At 49.2% G+C, this 14183-nt stretch overlaps 1 long non-coding RNA gene across 1 annotated transcript; it reads right to left on the bottom strand.

Annotated features, from left to right (window-relative positions):
• Positions 1-754: 754 nt before the first annotated feature.
• Positions 755-4817, bottom strand: LOC125174394 (uncharacterized). Its single transcript, XR_007155438.1, has 3 exons — positions 4734-4817; positions 1234-1346; positions 755-928 (listed from the first exon to the last, which is right to left on the bottom strand). It is a non-coding gene; the product is annotated as an uncharacterized LOC125174394 (long non-coding RNA).
• Between the last annotated feature and the right edge of the window lie 9366 nt (positions 4818-14183).

Below are 14183 nucleotides of genomic sequence, written 5' to 3'. Positions count from 1 at the left end.
GGGCTGCTTCCCTCTGGAGTTTCTCTCTCCCTCAAGGAATCTGATTCACAAAAGTAAAATTCTCACAGAAAACTCCAGAATCCCTAGAAAGAAATCCTTGGGACCCAGTGTGGGAAATATTACTCTCTCTGGGTATTTGTCTCTTTTTGAACATCTCCTGAGCATCTGCTCATCTCCACAAGAAGTACATGGAGGTGGGAAGGGGGGAGATACCAGTATAGCATGTTCTTCCCGTAATAATAGAACTCTAGAGCTAGAAGAGATTTCAGAGATCAACTAATGCAACCCCTCTTTTTTACAGGATAGTCTGAGGTTCAAGGAGGAAAACTGGTCTGTCCAGTGAGTTCTAATAACTAAGGCAGGGCCGGGGGGTGGGGGGTGGGATTTAGCTCTGGATGCCCCAGTAGGGTAATCTATCACGTTCCAGGGGTTTAAAGCAGGGGCTCTGGACTTGGATGGACCTGAGTTCAAAGTCTGGCTCAGCTTGAGATTTGGCAAGTATTTAAAGCTTCTGTTGGCCTCAGTTTCATCATTTGTAGAATGGGGATGATAGTGATCACCTCACGGGATCAATACATGAGATAATGTGTGTCAGTGTCTGACATGCATTACATTAGCACATAAACTCCCTGAAGGCAAGGGCTTGGTTTCACCTACTGCTATAACCTCAGAGCCTAGAACATGCCCTGCCCAGAGCAGCAGTCAATAAATACCTATTGAGCGGATGAAAGCAGCATATGGTTCTTACATTATTGCCCAGAGTATTTTCTTATGCAGCTTCAATCCCCGTTTCTTTTCTTCTCCTGGACACCTTTCTCTGCCTACTCCTTGTAGCAGTGTGGATTGTACATGAACATTCCTGCACACACACCCACACCTGCACGTCCCTGTGCTGCTCTGCTGCTGTCTGTCCTGTGTCTCTTCTCACCTGTAGGGGGAGAAGGGAACCATGAGGTTGAATCCAATCCTTACTTCCCTACCCAACACCCCCTGCCCCACCCCCACCACTGCCATCCCATTGGGTGATCACATTCTTGCCCCTATGTACCTGAAATCCTGCCCCCCCCCCCCCATAATATCCTTGGTGTCGCCTAGCAAGCCAGGGGTGGTTTAAAAAAAAAAATCACCACCAGTTTTTGCTTTCCAAGGAGGGCTGTCCACTTATTTTTGTTTTGTCTGATTCAAAACGGACTGATGCAATTCCCCTATGCTCTGACAAATAGGGACCCTCACCAAAGAAGGAAACAGAGCCAGAGTGAGAAGAGAGCAGGTCGGAGGCTTTCTGGAGACTTCTATGGTTCCCATTAGAGCACAGACAGCTGGACAGTTCTCTCCTGGGTTCAGGCCTGGAGTTTCAGGAAAACACAAAGACTCAGAGACGTGCCTTCATTTGAGTCATTTGGGTGGAGTTGCTGTTTTTATCTGTGTTATCTTCCCCATTTCCCTCTGCTTCCGAGCTGGAAGCAGTGAGCAGAGAGTGGGAATACCTACCCGCTTTCTCCTGCCTTTGGAGTCTAGGACACTGAGGCAAGATACAGAGAAAACGCTACAGTTCCTCTCAAATCCTGCTTTGTCCCCTTTCCACCCGCCTGCCCCCGCCCCCTGCATTTAGGGATTCCATTCATTTTGAACTAGTGATCATCTTGAGGAGGAAAATGCAGGAAACTGATAGACTAGATTATAACACAGTGTAAATAACTCAACCCTGCAAATTAACATAGGCCCACAAGCCTGGACCTGAAAGAAGCAGACCACAAGCACGGAAGAATGTGTCTAATAGTAGCAAATAGCCATAACAACAAATAAGGTCTATGGTCTGCCAGGGACTGGATTGGTGTGACCAAAAGAAAAATGATAAAGTCTGTAGGGGTTGGGTGTTTGTTTGTGCGCTCCCTTGATGTGTATGACCAAAGAACAGATTCCGTTTGCTTTCACCTTCTTTTTAATAACTGAACAAGGGTCTCCGTTTATTAAATTAATGGAAATGTTGGCTCTGTGCAGGTAAGTAGTTTCCATCCTTTTGAGGTTGGCCTCCCCGTTTGAGCTCAGATCTTACTAGGCACAGTGCCTGATGCCAGTAAGTGTCCCGTACCCCTGCCACTGCCCACCAGCCAAGCAGAGAGGCCAGGCAGGGTGGTCCACCCAGTGGGGCTCCAGTGGGCTGGAGCAGGGGGCAAGGAAAAACTCTTACCACAATTATGGGCGCTGGATGTACCTACCCCATTGAGAATGTGCCATGCACATCAAGTTCAACAAACTGATGCAGAGGTCTATTATGAACTAAATTCCATGCCCTGCCCACCCCTAATTTGTAGGTTGAAATCCAATCCCCAATATGATGGTATCAGGAGGTGGGGCCTTTGGAAGGTGAATGGGTCATGAGGATGGAGCCCTCATGAATGGGATTGGTGCCCTCAGAAAAAAGACCTTGGAGAGCTCTCTCACCCCTCTGCCACATGAAGACACAGGGAGAAGACAGCCATCTTCAAAACAGGAAATGGGACCTCACCAGACACTGAATCAGCTGGTCCTTTGGTTTTGGATTTCCCAGCCTCCAGAACTGAGAAGTAACGGTTCCTTAAGCTACCCAGTCTATGGTGGTGTTGTTAGAGCAGCTCCAACAGACTAAGACAGAGTCTCAGAGCATTACAGGAGCGAGAAAGAGTCTGAGGTGGTCGTGAGGGCTGGAGTGCGTAGCAGGGAGTCACAGAGCTGGGGAGGTTCTCCCCTAGCCTGGGACTTAACCCCAAGAAGCTTGCTTCTGCTTGGGCCACAGGAGCCACATAAAAACCCTGCCTGCTCATTAGTTCAGTGTCTATAGCTCGGTTCTGCCCCAGACATTGGCTCCCACTTGCTCCTGTTAGAAATGAGCCCATCGGGGCGCCTGGGTGGCGCAGTCGGTTAAGCGTCCGACTTCAGCCAGGTCACGATCTCGCGGTCCGTGAGTTCGAGCCCCAGGTCAGGCTCTGGGCTGATGGCTCAGAGCCTGGAGCCTGTTTCCGATTCTGTGTCTCCCTCTCTCTCTGCCCCTCTCCCATTCATGCTCTGTCTCTCTCTGTCCCAAAAATAAATAAACGTTGAAAAAAAATTAAAAAAAAAAAAAGAAATGAGCCCATCAGCCCACTCAAATGAGGGACTCGGAAACCCAGCACAGTGAAGCGAGGCTTTAATCAATGTCTTGCAAGAGGCTTTAATCAATGTCTGATGGACAAGCACACTCGGGGCAGTTACAGCAGATAATTTATCTCCTACCATGAAAGTCCCTCCCCTGGTTCCTCATTGGCTGAGAACTACAGAGGTTACAGCCGTACCTGGAAGTCGTATATGCCCATGTAAGGCAAAAAGTAGTTTGATTGGAACAAGTGTACATTCCCTGAGGTGACCAAGGGATTTTCAGTCCCTCCTCCCTTTGTTCTTTTGCATACGCTCATTGCAGATCCTGCAAAAATAAGCCCACGAAATGGAGAGGGGAAGAAGAACCAGGAAGTGAAGTGTCTAAAGGTTGGGGGCTCCATTTTGGGGGGGGGGGTTGTACATTCTTTTTTTTTTTTTTTTAATTTTTTTTTTCAAAGTTTATTTATTTTTGGGACAGAGAGAGACAGAGCATGAACGGGGGAGGGGCAGAGAGAGAGGGAGACACAGAATCGGAAACAGGCTCCAGGCTCTGAGCCATCAGCCCAGAGCCCGACGCGGGGCTTGAACTCGCAGACCGCGAGATCGTGACCTGGCTGAAGTCGGACGCTTAACCGACTGCGCCACCCAGGCGCCCCGGTTGTACATTCTTCCAATAGGTTGTAAACCTACTGTTAACTAGACAGCACGGCTTCTATTTGGTATTTCTGAAAATGAATCATCTCCCTTACTTCTCACAGTCCCAGGCTGTCTCTCAGTTCAGCTTTCCAGGCTTGCCGTACCTGGGACTTGGCAGCCTGGTTCCATTTCTGCTTCATGACTGTCTTGGAAATCCCATAACCTCAGTCACCAACAACTACCCTCTAAGCACCAAAATCTACCTCAGACCCTACATCCAACTCAAGTGTCTGGGACGCCACAACATGCCAGACTCCTAGTGGGGGTAGGGAGGGGGCTTGTGGGGAAGAAGGAGTGGATCAAGATGGGCAAGGAGGAGAATGGTTTGGGTGAAAATTAGGAAGAGAGTTAAAAATAGACTCCTGCGCCATGTGGCATGAGTGGGTTGGGTTCTTTAAAGGACTACCGGAGTGAGATTGAAACATTAAATTGATTTCCAACACCCTTTGGCATAAGCAGAGAGTCCCTGCTGTGAACCCCAATGATGTGGCCTCCATCTGATTCTTTTGGCTTTTAGGTGTGACCTCCAAGGAATGACAGAAGGGAATGATTTTTGAGCTGAGAAGAATGTATTCAAACTCCATGCAGTGTTGCGAAAGGTCTTTTTTTGTTAGCTCTGTTTTTGCTCTGAGAAGGTCTTTTTTTTTTTTTTTTCTTTTTACTTCTGGAGGTCTTGATGCTTACAGCAATCACCTGGCTTTTTCTGGTCTGGAAGTCGTATCTGTCTCCTCACCAAGGGCCTTGCTTCCACTTCATAACATCCTCCATTTCAACTCTCCATACTTGTCAGCAGAAGATACACTCGTAGGAAACAATTAGATCTATGAACCAAGCTATCAATATTTGCCTTCCTGCCCCGTCATGGGTCATAGGCTCTGACGCAGAAGTGATGCTGTAAGAGTCTGCCTGGTTACCCCACTCACCTCCCCAGAAAGTGCACGCTGGTCACTCATGTTGATCCAAACAGAAAACAGCCCTTTGACGTCACCTCAGCTTTGCCTCCTCTTTCTCCACAAGCCCAACCTTGGAAAATTTCCTATTCGGCTTTAAAAAAAAATGAATGATAACCTGAATGGAAACAGAGATAGCCTATTTATCAGAATTTCATATGATACAAAATGGAATCACTAAAAATAGGGTAAAGGTGTAAGGTTCCAAGTCAACCTCGACAGGACTCGACTTTAACAAGATGACATTTACTAGTGGTCAATGAAAAGTGCCCCCAAAATAGCACAGCTATATAATTTCAGAGTTTGAGAGATAGAACTAACAGAGCTACACATTGACCTGCAAGCTCAGTAGGAGTCAAGGGCACAACGTGACTCTCAAAAAACCTAAAGCAAGTTTAGGCTGCATCATCAGAAATGTCAAGAACAAGAGAAGGAGGTGATGATCCCGTTCTCGGCTCTGCTGGGCCACACCTGACGTGTTGTGTTTCCCTTCTGACACCACTCCAGGATGAACACTGACAAAAACTATCTTGTATTAGAGGAGTGGAAACAGGAAGACAAAGAATCTGGAAACTATAACAAGCGAGGACCATGAAAGAGCGAAGGAAGTTTAACGCCAAAGAGGAAAAAGATTTAAGGGGGCCTGAAAACTGTTTTTCAAGTATGTTAACGACTAACCTGTACACAAGAGATAAAGCTTCCCTGTCCCCAACTCTAGAGGACAAAGTAGGTCCTCTGAGTTGGGGAGCTAAATTTCAGTCTGGCCTGAAGAAGAATTTTCATTCCCAACTGTGAGAATTGTCCAAAGCTAGGATGGTCTGCCGGATGAGGTAATGATTCCCCATTACTTGAGGTATTCAGGCAAAAGCTGGAGGTTCACATATAAGGGATGCTAAAGAGAGAATTGTCGAATTCGTCCGAGGAGTAGTTCAGATCCTTTCAATTCACAGCCACTCTGACTCTAGGGATTGTTATTATAATTTATTATACTGTCCCCTACATGAAAGTATCAAATTCCCTTTGTTAATGCAATAAAGCTGATGAATTTCGGAAAGGTTTCCCAGTTCTTTTCAGACTCAGTTTTAAAATTTCAGACAAAGAGGGCGCCTGGGTGGCTCAGTGGGTTAAGTGTCCAACTTTTGCTTGGGTCATGATCTCACGTTTCATGGGTTCGAGCCCAGCCACTGGTCTCTGTGCTGACAGCTCAGAGCCTGGACCCTGCTTTGGATTCTGTGTCTCCCTCTCTCTCTGTCCCTCCCCCACTCACACTCTGTCTCTCTCTCTCTCTCTCTCAAAAATAAATAAACATTCAAACATTTTTTAATAAAAAAATTAAAAAAATAAAATTTCAGATAAAGAGCACAGACTCTGGAGACGACTGCCTGGGTTCAAATCTGGCTCTGTTACTTATTAGCTGTGTGACCTTGGACAAGTCACTTAACTTCTCCGGGCCTCAATTTCATCATCTATGAAATAGGGATAATACTAGTACCTGCCCCAGAGGGACATGACGGAGATTAAATAAAGTAGTATTTGAAAAGCACTCAGAACACTGCCGGCATATAGTAAGGACTGTGTTTGTTTAAAAAAATAATGTAAAATGGCTGAAAACAGAGAACAGGAATGGTCTCAAATTTAACAAACAGTTCACGGATGTCTTCCTCCTTTACCGACCATCACTAGCAGCTCTAGCTGTAAAATAGCCAAGAGCCCAGAGGTGGCAAAAAAAAAAAAAAAAAAAAAAAAAAAGAATAGAAAAATCACAGTCTCCCTAAGCTCTCAGGGGGGAAGCAAAAGCTTCCTGCTATTGGCTTACGGTAACCTCTGAAAAGGCCTGTGTGTTTAATGACGCCAGCTTATCCCTACCTCCCCCACCTCTCCTCTCCCTTGGAGTTGCTAGGAGGCCAGGGGTGTGCTGCATTGTAATAAAGCAGTGCCTGGGGACGGCGGGGGCCAGAGCATGTTAGATATACAGGGTCTGTCCGCAGGAGCTTAATATCCTCTTACTGGAATAACTATTGTCCCAGCTTCTCGACAAATACCAACCATCATTAATAAAAGGACTAATAAAAGCATTTATTGCGCGCAGGCAATGGCCTTGCTTTTTCTAGCTCCAGGGCCTTGGCAGAGGCAGCTGTTGAGGATGAGGGCTGGAAAAGCGAGACTCCCACTGCAGCCAGGGGATCAGCCCCCGCTCCCAGCCCCGACCCAGCACCCTTCCCAAGGGGTGGGCAGCCAGAACAGTGAGAGACTGGAACATGAAGATAATGCCTCATGAAGGCATCAGACTCCTGGGTCCTTTTTGGTGGCAAATATGGGGTGGTGATGCCTAAAGAAAAAATTCTTATTATGACATACTTTCAAGACGCTTAAAGCACACCATCTTGCAAGATTATTAACCCCATCTTACTGAGAGGAAAACGAGGTACAGAGGGATTTAGGGGCTCACACAGCCTCACGGTGTATGGCATCCTTGCCAGAACTAAAGCTGGGCTGCAATATTCTTGACTCCCAAATCCAGGACCGTTCTGAAATTGAAAGAGGGCGAGGCCATATCTATCTGTGTCCACCTCCGAAGGGGGATCAGTGAATGCTGGGCACATCATCACTGCTTCTCTAAATTATTATTGTTGTTATTATAATAACTAGTGGGTAGAGTTGAGTGGGTGGTGGATACCAGATAATTACCAAGACCCCAAAATTAAAGTGTGGAGTCTTTACTTTTCCACGGCTGCTCAAAGATGAAAATGAAAGCTGGCCTCCAGGGATCCCTGGGAAGAGCCCTCATCTTGAGATAGAGTGAGTCCAGAAGAGGCAGGCAATGGAGAAAGGCCAGGCCCAAAGGCTTAGGAAGCCAGCCGTGGAGACCCTAGGAGACCCTGTGTGGGGGGCACAGTTGCACGGGAGGCCGAGGAGGCACAGTCAACAACCTGGGTTCAAATTCTGACCCTGCCACTCTTTTGTTGCTCGACCATGGGAGCTCTGTGAACTTCAGGTACCTCATCCTTAAAATGGAATAATAATCATCCCTCACCCTAGGGATGTTGTAAGTAAGGATTAGAGGACAGACTCTAGAACTACAAAAAGGAAGGGGAAGGTTCTTTCCCCTTCTGGGCCCAGAGCTTTGCCGGTGTCTTTTTCTCAGGTCTACCCTGGAGAACAACTCTGGCTTCAGTTTCCCCCTATTTGAGACAGGGCAATAAAACCCCTGCCCTCAGCTCCTCCCTGCCCCCCAGGGTTGTCAGATGGATGGAGGAGATACCACCCTGGGAGCAAAGGTGGGAGTTAATAATAGCACCCTGGATCTCTGTTATTATTGTCATTATTCGGGCTCTGTCCAGTAAGCAGCGGGGACCCGGGTGACTCACTGTCTGCACGCTGCAGCCCTCGTCAGCCTGTTGGGACTTGCCTGCCTGCCAGGATGCCTTCACCCAAGAGGCCTCCACCTCTTTCCCAGCTCCTGTTGGCAGTTCATGGTCTTCCATCGCTGGATGGGAAGGGAGCATGGGGGGGGTGACCTTTGGGAATCGAGTACCCAGCTCCCGTCCCATTAGCTGCAGCCCTGCCTGACATCAACAGCCACAAGATGAGCCTAGGGTAGGGTGGGGTGGTAGGAGCCGGAGCGTCTAAATGTTGCAAGGTTCAAACCATCAACTCCTGGAGAGATCTCCTGATTCCTGTGCAGTAGCCCTGAGGAGGGCAGGGACCAGGGAGAGAGGGGTTCAAGAGAGAGGGCGCCCAGGCCTCAGTCTGACCCTGTGACGGCCCTCCCAGGTGGGGTGGGGTGGAGACATGATATGAGGGGCAAGTCCCTGCCCACCTCCAGGGGACGTGCTCTGTGTGGCAAAGTTCTGGCATAAGGAGCTGCCTGGAAACTACGGGTCCATCAAGGATGATTCTTAAATGCTGTAACCCAAATACCGGGGTTCTAAACTCTCAACAACTGCTGGAGTAGAGAAAGAGAACTGGGGTGCTTCTGACAGCTACACAACAACCCCCCACTTGCAAGCACTCTATAAATGTGAACTGAACATCTGTGACTCGCCCGCACACACCCCTGCAGTTTCGTGGCGAGGACACAGCTAATCATAGCTGGCGTTTGGGGGAGAAAGAGGGATTTTGCCACAAGCTCCATGACAGACTGTCTCCCTCCCTCTCCAGAATGTTAAAGGAAGTATGACTGGCTGGGAGGTGGATGAGAGGGAGTTTCTGTCTCCCTGAGGATTGGCGTTGCCTGGGAGAAGAGCACACCTCCCAGAAGGCCATGAAGGTCAGGGCCGATCCCCTGGTTCCTGCTCAGCAATCACACCAGGAAGACCAGAGCTGGAATCCCTATGTTCTATCAGTGATATGTGCTTTGGTTTTGTGTGGGTTTCTTTTAAAGCTGGAAGGGACCCAATTATAGGTAGGATATCTAGTTATATCCCTCACTCTTTACATGAGAAAACTGAAGTCTGGAAAGGCTGAAATGACTTGTCCGAAGTCGTTTGGGGTCTTAGACACACAGCTGTAGCCCTGACTCCACAGTCAGTATGCTTTCTATGGACTCCTCTAAATCCATTTTGAGTCCTTGGAAAACCACAGCAACAGCCACCCATCAGTGAACGTCTAATATGTGCCAGCTACTAGATTAGCTGGTTTTGTATATATAGTTCGAGACAGAAAGTAGAGGGGTGAAGGGGAGGATGGAAAATGATGCTACACAGGTAATTCGAGGCCCGCCTGAGGAAGGTCTTACTGCCAGGCTAAGGAGGGCACCGCTCGAGAGTTTTAGCTTTGGATGTCTGCTTTGGAAGAACTCTGCGATTCTCATTCCTAGCTTGTTGATACATATTCTACCTCTGATTTGGCCTGACTCCCCCACCCTCCCCCTAACTCTCCACATTGGCCTGGGCACCTGTGAATGTGTTTGTCCACCTGCAGTTCTAATTAGGCCCTCCGGGGAGTCTCACACCAACCACCAGCTGTGGTCACAACCTCCAGCTCTTCACCTCTGCACAGGAACTTTCTCGGCACTCCTCTGGTGTTCCCCTAGTTACTGGATGTTAATGGAGTCTTTACCCCTTGGCATTCGGCTTGGTCAGGCCTGGTTAGATGGCCCCTTCAGTGGGGCGTGTGTGGAATCCCGCAACAACCCCTTTCCTGTCCCTGTTCTGGTCCCAGCTCTTGGCCCACCTCAGGCCAAGCTCTGCCCCCATCAAAACTAAAACTACCCAGCCCCAACTCCCACCCTAGGACGTTTTCAATCTTCCTTTTAGAGCAACATGCCTTCTCTGCTTTCTTCCTGGTTGGCTTTTCAGTTCACCCTACTCTGGGGGTGCCTGGAATACAGTGGCATGCTTAGTTCTTCCAAAGTTGAGAGGAGATCCTTGCCCCCATGTATATTTTCATTTTCAACTCAGATCATCATCCCCAAGGAAGCTTCCTGAAAGAGAAGACAGACGATTCATTTTGGAGCCTGACAGTTTTGAACACTGGCTGTGTGACCTTTGGCAAGTTGTTTCCCTTCTCTGAGCTCCTGTTTCCTCATCTGTAAAATGGGGACACCAGCCCTCACTGCACAGGGATTAAAAGAGGTAACACGCAAGACGCCAATCAAGGAATGGCTAAGTTCAGCTGAGAGCCTCAAGCAGGAAGGGACACATTCCTGTGCTTCCTCTTAGAACCGGTACCTTTAGCTTCTAGGACCTAGGGGAAAAAAACATAAACAAAATAGAATGCATTCGACCAGGGCTTTGAGCTGTTGCAAATGACTCAGTAGTGAAATGGGACGGAGCCCACCCTTAGAAAGGTTCCCCAGGCCTCTGCCACCCGGAGGAAGATGTGTCCTTCCTGCTCCAAAGGGAATGAAGAACTCCAGCCAAAAGCCAAAGCCATCCTCCGCAGCCAGGCAGACAGGTGGCTCTGGGGCTGACCTTTGCCAGGCCCGGTAAGCAACATAGTTTCATTGTTCCACCCGGCTGCAGAGCTGGTTGGTGGAGTTGGCTTAGAGAAGGATATTTTGTATTTGGCTTTTGGAATGACTAATGAATGAGCTGTCTCCACTGCGGGAGAATTATGCCACTTAAGCAAAACCCAGCCGGGCTGGTCGGCTCAGAGATAGCTAATAGGAAATGCCTGTCAGAACACTGACGCTTCAAAGCCAAATATATTCTCACTGTGTTCTCTGTTTGCTAAGTTTACTTTATGCAAAATATAACTCAGCTGAAAATATGTCGATGGCAGAAAGCTTGCTCCTTCCCTCGGTAAGAAATTGTGACGACAAAGAGGAGAGCGGCTCCTTGTTAACCCTACTGGTCCTGTCAGGCTGAAGAATAGTCAGACTGTTGGCGTGGCCAAAGAGCACATACCTCCACTCGACAGAAAGTCTGCACCAGTAATGGGCCCATAGCAACGAGAGTCCTCAAAATAGAGGCAAGTGTCCTCCCACGAGGCTTCCAGACAATGAGAACAGAGGGAGTGTGGGCAACATGAGCACAAACCGCCATTTTGTCAAGCTGCAAGGGCCAAAAAGGACCCATAGGGCACATTTGAATTTTTGCCCTTAAGTGGTCTTACCCGCCAATGCCCACTCCCCAGAGGTGAGGTACAAAGTCCTCCAACCAAGCAGCAACCGAGGAAAATCAACAAACTCCAGAACCCCAAACTGGGTGGCAGTGCTTTGGGAACAGAGTTGATGCTGGAGCAACCAATCTGTGGGAAGAGGATGGGATGGGGAGTCAAGGCATTTCTACTTCTTTTCCCTATGTGACCTTGCAGGATGCACTTCCTTTCTTCTGGCCTTGGCTTCACCATCTATACATGGAGAGACTGGACCAGTCAGCAATTCCTAGGGTCACACTGACTTCACACTGTCTATGGTACAGGATAGAAGAGAGGCAGGAGGGGTGCCTGGGTGGCTCAGTTGGTTAAGCATTCAACTTCAGCTCAGGTCATGATCTCATGATACGTGGGTTCGAGCCCCGCGTCGGACTCTGTGCTGAGAGCTCAGAGGCTGGAGCCTGCTTCAGATTCTGTGTCCCCCTCTCTCTCTGACCCTCCGCCTCTCACACTCTGTCTCTCTCCGTCTCTCAAAAATGAATAAATATTAAAACAAACAAACAAAAAGACGAGAGGCAGGAGTGAGGTAACAGGACCCACTTCTCCATGCTCCAACCCTCTCCCTCTCTCAAGGATTGCCAGGGGTTGCCATGAGGAATCGGGTATAAAGACAGGATCATCCTTATAGTTAGAGATAGCTAGGATTTCTCAACACCTGAAGTGGGAAAGATTCTCTGAAGCCACGACCAGAGACATTAGTATACGGAGAGGCCTTGCTGAGGAGGAACAAAGACATAGGGGCTCCTACAGCCTCTGACCTGGAAACACCCTACTCCTAGAGGGCCACAGCCACCAAACCACTCGGTGGCAGCTCGGTTTCCCTTCCCAAACATCCTCCCCAGATAAGAGGTCTGGCCCTGCCTCGTGAAAGGCGTTGTATTTACTCCTTTGGGATCAAAGTGAGAATGGAGCCTAAGGAAATTTGGGCTTCCCAGAAGGACCTGGAGAAAGCGTAGCATGGAGCACCTATAGCGTGCCAGGCAGTGGGGATGCGGATAGGAGTCAGACACAGCTTTGCTTTCAAACAGCTCGGTTTCGGGGCAAGACGGGTCCCCATTTGGGGAAACAAAGAATGCTGTGGGGTCAGTCACGTGACTCAGACATCAAGCACATTAGAGGCTCAGAGAGGCAAAGCCCTTGGGCAAGCTGCTGAAAGTCTCTCTGCCTTGGTCCTCATCTGTAAAATGGGGACAATGGTGACCTACCTTAGAGGAGCAGAGGCAATATAAATGCCTACCCTACCACCTGCCACATTTTAATCGCTCGATAAAAAGGAGTTACTATTTTTATTGCCATGGCTTAGAGGTGAGCTTCTCAACAGAATGGGTTCCAGGTGAGCAGGGACTCATCCATCCCTGTAGCTGCTGGAACCAAGCCTGAGGTGTCTGGACCTCCCAGCTAGCTTTTCCTGGGCTGCCAGCCATTCCTCCATGTACCCCAATTTGCCACACAAACAGTGTCCTTTTCTTTGTGTGCGAAGAACCCTGGAAAGCCCTGCCTCATATCCTCAGAGAAAGCTCCAGAGCATATGAGGCCTTTGGTGAGGTGGGGAGAAGGGAGGGGGGTCTGCTGTAGTGGAATCCAGTAGAACAGCAAAAAACCTGGCACAGAGGGTACGTGGCAGTGAGTCTGGGAGCAAGAGGCAGCTGGGAGGTCTCAGTGCCCCACACAATGTCTTGCATATGGGCCGCCGGCACAAATTATTAGTTGAGTGATTGATTCTGCTCTAAGTGGAGCAGAGTCCAAGTTGGAAGATGTTGAGAAAAAAAGGCTGGATAATGTCCCATCAAGGGCGGCAGGAGAAGTGACTGGACAGGGGTCATGAGGCAGGACCCAGGCCTGTGGGGACACGCTGAGGCTTTGGGGCGTGTGCTCCTTGGGGACAGAGGGAGACAGGGGGCAGGAGTCAATGCACACAGACTCAGGCAGGCATCAAATGGCAGACAGGGCAGAATCAGCATTGAGCAGGTCAGCAGGGAGCTGGGACCCAGCAAGGAGTGTAAGCCAACGCCAAGAAAGCCCTGAGCCAGGCTCGGCCAAGAATAGGGATGGACCTGAGAATTTGGGGGTCCCAGGGCCACAGGGAAAGGTTGTCACTGGTGGATAGAAGCAGGGCAGCTATATGATGCCCAGGAAGCCAAGCAGAAGAGTTTGGACTCACTCAAGCCACCTTAGAAAGCCATGAAGTGCACAAGCAGGTTATCGTAGCCCTTCAAGCTTGTGGGGAGATGGTAGGTGGTGAGAATCACACAGGGACCTCCACACACACAGGTGAGGGCAGAGTTTGGGCTATGGAGGAAGCTAGGCCAAAGCGACTGACATGACTTCCAGGTTGGCCAGTAGCACCAAGCACCGTGCCCAGAGGGGCAAGCGGACGTAGCTCACTTGGAGTTGAGCTGGAAGGATGGTCCATTAGGCAGGTGGGGTAGACAGCAGGAGTCCAGAGGCTGAAAGGCAGGGGCAAGCTGGTTGGGGGGCAGCTGGACCTCAGTGAGGAGAGGAAAGCAGTGTCAGCCAGCTTGTGCAAGAACAGTGAAGCACATGCGCTCTGGGCTCAGACAACCCTGCTTTGCATCCCAGCTCCCTCACCTGAGTGGACATATGATCAGAGGCAGTATCCACATCTCTCAGGGTCCTTGTCTGCCCTTCACAGGCGTGAAGATCAAATAAGGTCATTTGTGGGGCTTCTGACACATGTAGACGCTCGCAAACTTGTACCTGTTCTAACTATGATTATGAGCCCCTGAGGTTGTCAGCTTCCCAGGAAATGAAGAGGGATTTAGAGTTTTGATGGGTAGAATGTGGCATCAGCCCAGCCCCTGG

This window comes from Prionailurus viverrinus, chromosome C2 (genome assembly GCF_022837055.1).
Source record: "Prionailurus viverrinus isolate Anna chromosome C2, UM_Priviv_1.0, whole genome shotgun sequence".
Taxonomy (NCBI): domain Eukaryota; kingdom Metazoa; phylum Chordata; class Mammalia; order Carnivora; family Felidae; genus Prionailurus; species Prionailurus viverrinus.
The sequence above is the reverse complement of the archived record's forward strand: the minus strand, read 5'-3'. Positions and strand labels throughout refer to the sequence as shown.